This window comes from Equus przewalskii, chromosome 5 (genome assembly GCF_037783145.1).
Source record: "Equus przewalskii isolate Varuska chromosome 5, EquPr2, whole genome shotgun sequence".
Taxonomy (NCBI): Eukaryota; Metazoa; Chordata; class Mammalia; order Perissodactyla; family Equidae; genus Equus; species Equus przewalskii.
Window position 1 is genome coordinate 71,009,614 of NC_091835.1, and position 6,233 is coordinate 71,015,846.

At 47.0% G+C, this 6,233-nt stretch overlaps 1 pseudogene; it reads right to left on the reverse strand.

Moving 5' to 3' along the window:
- Positions 1 to 4,704: 4,704 nt before the first annotated feature.
- LOC103563680 (heterogeneous nuclear ribonucleoprotein H3 pseudogene) lies at positions 4,705 to 5,937 on the reverse strand (annotated as a pseudogene).
- Positions 5,938 to 6,233: the final 296 nt, after the last annotated feature.

Genomic DNA, 6,233 nt, shown 5'->3' on the forward strand with positions numbered 1-6,233 from the left:
GCCCTGACCCAATAGGCCTGTCTCTGATCAGGCAGAAATCACCTCTGACCCAAAGGATTTCATATGGGGGGGTGGGGGGGAGGAGTGGGCGGAGGAAGGGTCTGGGTTCTTGGAAACACCTTCTCAGAGAAGGAGGGAACTGTAGGTGGAGTGGGCCAGGGCGGTGGGGAAAACTCCACTGGAGTTGGGGAATCTTAGCCTTGAAGAAACCTGGTGATCAAAGGACCCTGGCTGACAGGTGCTCCTTAGCAGAAATCTGAGCCTGAGAAGGAAGTGGGGCCAAGGACAGAGGGCAAAGGAAAGAGGAAGAGGCAGGACCAGAGCACACAGCTGGCCTTCCCCATCCCTGCCGATCTGCATCCTTGACCCACTGCCTAGGGCTTCCCACCTGCAGCTGCTCCCCCAGCCCCTCCCCCATCCAAGCCCCCAGACCTGCGGTCCTGTGGGACCTGCTCTCTCACTCCACCGGGATGTGATTTTAGAGTGCTAGAGGTCTGGCTGGAATGGGAGTAGAGGCGATCACCGCGGGTGAAGGAACAGTCCACACCAGTGATTCCCATCGAGGTAAGCAGTGCTCCTAAGTAAGCATTCACTTCGGTAGCAAGGAGCACCTTAGAGCTGACTGAAATGTCACGGTTCTGTGCTGCTCATTGGCAGGTGTCATCTAGTAGTGAAAACAATGGATGTCTAAAACGAATTATATGCTTTGATTGGAATAATAATTTTTATCTTTTTAAATTAAAGAAAGTATAAAAGTAACATTAACAAAATCCTAAAGGAAAGAAAGCAATAAAGAAGAATAAATAAAGAAGGCCGGCCCAGAGGCACAGCGGTTAAATGCACACGTTCCGCTTCAGCGGCCTGGGGTTCGCTGGTTCAGATCCCAGGTGCGCGGACATGGCCCCACTTGGCACGCCAGGCTGTGGCAGGCATCCCACATATAAAGTAGAGGAAGATGGGCACAGATGTTAGCTCAGGGCCAGTCTTTCTCAGCAAAAAGAGGAGGATTGGCAGCAGTTAGCTCAGGGCTAATCTTCCTCAAAAAAAAAAAAAATCAAATATTTTCCAGTTCTCTCCCTAGGGGTTACTATTGTAAAATAGTTTCTATTTTTTTTTTAAGATTTTATTTTTCTCTTTTTTTCCCAAGTCTCCCCAGTACATACTTGTATATTTTTAGTTGTGGGTCCTTCTAGTTGTGGCATGTGGGACGCGGCCTCAGCGTGGCCTGATGAGTGGTGTCATGTCCACAACCAGGACCTGAACCGGTGAAACCCTGGGCCACCAACGCGGAGCATGTAAACTTAACCACTCGGCCACTGGGCTGGCCCCGTAAATAGTTTCTTAAACTAGACATATACAAAGACATTTCATTTTAGTTTGTATATGTAGGATCATACTGTTCTGCACCTTGATTTCTTAAACTCTGCTTTCTTCATTTCACAATGTATCTTGGACACTTTTCTGAATCAGTATGTGTACACCTGCCTCCTTTTTTTTTAACCCAGATGAGTAAATTTGGAATCTCTTCTACCTTCATTTGAAATCCATGTGCATATTCCATTTACCAAAAGGAAATTGTTAGTCCAACACTGGGGCGAAAAAAAGCAGAGAACTGCAGTAATAATGCATTGTCGCCTCTCCCGTTTTGGTGACAATTCAGATGACTTTTTTCCTACCCATTGTCCAGTTGAATATTCATATCACATAAATCTGCTCTTAATCTGCAATAAAGAATAATTACTATGCTTCAAATTCTTTCCAAAAATCAGAACCTTGATCTGTGTAATGTCCAATCATGGTCAACAGACCAATTGAGAAATGGTATCTAGGTCTTTCTAGACCCTTGCCTCAGTTACTTGTCAACCATCTAGTTTGAGAGACATCGTACAAAATATGATATCATTTTCATAAAACTTCATATTACATCTGTATAGGAAAGATGTTGGAATCATTTTTTTTGTTAGAAGGACCCTCAGAATAATTTTCTCTCAGGTCTCAGCAACAAAAAACTGTTCTGTTTGGTGGAGAACGGGCCATTATATTTAATCTCCTGTGTGTCACACATCCTCTTTCTTTTCCATAGCTGCCTGGCACTCCAGTGTGTGGAGTACGACCTTAACCCCAGCCTTCCAGTGATGGGTGTCTTGGTCTCCAGTAGTTTTGTTTTTGCAAAAATTCTGCAATTAATGTTAATTAGTATGCACTTAATATCTGTACTTAATATGCACTGTGTGTGCCTATCTATAGGATCACTTCCTAGAAATGGTATGCTGGGCTACACATTAACAAACGGTTATGAAGTACCCACTTTGTCCCAGGCCCTGTGCTGGGCATTGAGTACATTTGGGGTAAACATCGTGGGTATCGCCCCTGCCCCATGAACCTCACAGCCAAATGGTCAAAAGTATGTGCATTTCTTGTCGTTCTTTCACCAGATCCTCACTGAGCACTGCTAGGTACCAGCCACTCTTCTAGGCACTAGGGGATACCTCAGTGAACAAAACAGACAAACTCTCTGCCCTCATGGAGCCTGTGTTCTGGTGATGGGAGACAGATAATAAATACGATAGGTGATGGCCCGGTGGCATAGCAGTGAGGTTCACATGCTCCACTTCGGTGGCCCAGGATGCACAGGTTCAGATCCCAGGTGTGGACCACACACCACTCATCAAGCCATGCTGTGGCGGCATCCAACATATAAAGTAGAGGCAGATTGGCACAGATGTTAGCTCAGGACCAATCTTCCTCACCAAAAAAAATAAATAAACACAAGATAGCATGCTCATAGGTAGTGTTACAGGCCAGGATAGAGCAAGCAAGGAGGACTACAGTGGGGAGAGTCAGGACAGTGAAAAGGAGATGCATGATAATCCCAGGATAAGGAATCTTCGACTAAAATGGAAAACTCAATTGTTCCCTACAAAATACAGTGTGTTTACTCTGCAAATTCTAAAAATACGGAGTTCCTTAGTGGAGAAAAGCTAAAGACAGCACCGTTTGAGGCCCTGTGTCCCTGGGGGGCCCAGAGGACAGTGCCAGGGCAGGCAGCCCTTGAGCGTGGTGGGGAAGCCCTGAGAAGGATGATGGAAGGGATGGGAAGGGACGACGGGTCAGGAGAGGTTGAGCAGTGAACAGAGCAGGGCCCCTCTGCCGAGCGAGGTCTGAGCGTGAGTTACATGAGAGGCTCCCCGGAGCTCCTGTGGGCGGGCAGCCCAGCTGTCTGGATTCTCGGGTTCTACTACCTGAGAACAAGGTGCCCTGGTGAGGTGTTGCTCACCCGTCTTAAACCTACCTCCCTGAAGAAACGTAATGGTCCCCTGCCCCTTCTCTTCCTCCCCGGTCTCTCTTCTACCTCCACTTTGTCATCCCAACCTCCCCCCGGGCCCCTCCCCCCTCAACCCCCCTCACCCCCCACCCCCCGGCTTTACTTTCTGAGATTTGACTTTGGAAAGCAATCAGAGTAGTTTTGTTGCCCCGTGTGCCCCATCATCTTCCAAATGTGTAAGTGCAATACTGAACGTGCTCTCTCAGACCACACAGGTGCCCCAGAGGTCTGATATCGAGCCCTCAGAGGGCTGCACCACCCTGGCTGGCCATCCCCGTAATTTAGTCAGGAGGAGTCCAGCTTTCCTCAGGCCCCTAGAAAGGAGAGACATATGGCCCGGCCACCAGATGTGGGAGAATAGACTGATTCCAGCAAACGTCACGGGAGGCGGACCTGCCTGAGGGCGAAGCAGAAAGTCCCTGGGGAGCCTGAGCAGTGCCTGCAGCTGAGTCAAACTAGTGGAGTAACCCAAGACAATGCACCTGATGTGACCGACTCTCCCTCCCATCAGAGTGTCTCCGCGTTCCCAGGGCGCTTATGCATTTGATCCTCATCACAATCCTGTGAGGTATGCCAGGCAGTGGGTATTACTGGCTCTGGCTCAGAGACAGAGGTACTGAGGTTCTCAGAGATCATGTGACTTGGCCCAGGCCTCAGAGCCAGAAGCTTAGAGGAAACCACACCTCCAGATGGCCAGTCTCAAGCTCTTTCCTCCATGGATTGTAACCTAACCCCGGGGCTCTCCGCCTTGGCTGCAATTCCAGTCACCAGGGGAGTTTTACAAACAGTACCAGCTCCAGAGATTCTGATTCAGTTGTTCTGGGGAGGGGGCCAGGCTTCCGGGCAAATGTTAAAGGGGCTGTCTAGGTGATTGCAATAGGCAGGCAAGATTGAGAGGCAGAACCAAGCTGGACCCGGGGTCAGCACCATGGCCTTCCCTCCTGACACAGGGCACGGAGGGGCCTGCTTTAAAGAGGACGTTGCCGGAAAAGCCCCAGGCCAACGGGGCAGGCCTCTGACTCATTTTGTCCCCCAAGTGCCATCTGTTCCATATTTCACCCATCCCTGCCCAGGTGCCATCCAGCCCAGATACTAAATTAATAAGTGGTAATGGAAAGTGCAGAATAGCATGTATTGTAACTGCCGTTTGTTTTTTTAAAAAAGGACAACAATTTGTGTGTATATATACATATATATACACATGCACACACACACAGATGTATATGTATTCTCACATATATATCCTTGTACATGCAAAGGTCTCTGGAAAGACTCCAGAAATTGGAATTAATGATGCCCCTGAGGAGGGAAGTTGGTGTAGGGGGAAACAAAACAAAGGTGGGAAGGAGACTTTCTTTTTTTTTAATATAAAAATTTATTTTTAAGTCTAAGTATGCAACAAATAAAACCTACAGAAAACCGATTTTCCCATCCCAATCTGCTGCTTCACCAAATAATATTTTGAAAACACATTCCTTCGGTCATTATAAAATTCTTAAAATACAAAAGAAATTAAATTGGTAAGAAAGTCTAGCAGACCAGATGCTGTTGTCAGGACTTTATGTTGGTGGTTATGCTCTAGCACGTCCACGCCGTCCTTACCCATACAACCTCCATTGCCTCCACCACCGGGGCCATAACCACTCAAGCCATCAGGAGTGCCATAGCCTCCACTGTAACAGTTCCCCGTTCCCATTCTTCCAACAGAGCCATAACCTCCTTGATTATCTATTCCATCTCTGCCGTAGCCTCCCATTCCAGAACCTCCCATTCCAGAGCCACCTCCAGGAGTCGAATTCCAGAAGAGTTCAATGTATCGATGTTGCATGTTATTCTTATCTTTACATATGGCAGCTACTGCATCTTCATGTGTCACAAACTCTACATCTGCTTCTCCTGTTGCTCTGCCATCAGCTCCAATACCAACATGCACTCATATTGGATTTAGTGGTGAGAAAAAACTAGCAACATCATTTTCAGTTGCACGAAAAGGCAATCCTCTCATATGTACAAAATGACCACCATGGAAACCTGAACTGGCATCACCAGCTCCACCATAGCCATGTCCTCCCATACCTCTTCCATCTCTCATTCTGTCATCGAAGCCATCATCTCCACAGCCATAATTATTATAGCCACCACAGTCATCAAAACCTCCATAACCACCATCATACCCATCACCTCTTGATCTCATTCTGTCATACATACTTCCACTCCCAGCTCCATAATAACCCCCTCTTCCTCCTATTGGTCTATCATATGGTCCCGGTCGCTGGCCCAGCAATCTTCTTGGTGGATCATAAAATCCTTTGATTTCACTCCTGATGCTTTTGAAGATCTGAACATACCTGTGCCCTATTCTTTCCTTGATTTCCCCGGAGCATTTTCTGCCATCTCCTTTGAAGCAAACTGCACGAAGGCCTCCCCTGTGCTCCTCCCCTTGTAGTGCATCATCAACGTTATCCCATTTGGTACGATTTCCAACCCTTGAAAGAACTGAACTATTTCCTCTTTGCTGCAATCAAATGGCAGTCCACAAATTGTACTGTCCCATCACTAACGTCATTTGGACCATTATGTTTCATAACCCAATCCATCTCAAAACTGTTTGATCTAAATGCATAAAACCATCAAATTCTCAGGGCTCACCTTTCTGCCCTTCGGGGAGAATGTGAAGTGGCAGTAGTAGTCCTGCCAGCGTGTGTTGACGGAACCATGGTGTTTCAGTTGGGAAAAAATAAGACTTACTTTCCATTGTGGATCCTTTGTACTTTCTGAATGATATGTTACTAATACAAACACACAAAAAAATTGTTAACTTTTATAATGGTAGAAGAACCTACAGCCTTCCAGGGAAGGAAATGTTGCACCCATCTTCGTTTCTGTCCCACCCATTCATTCAATCAGC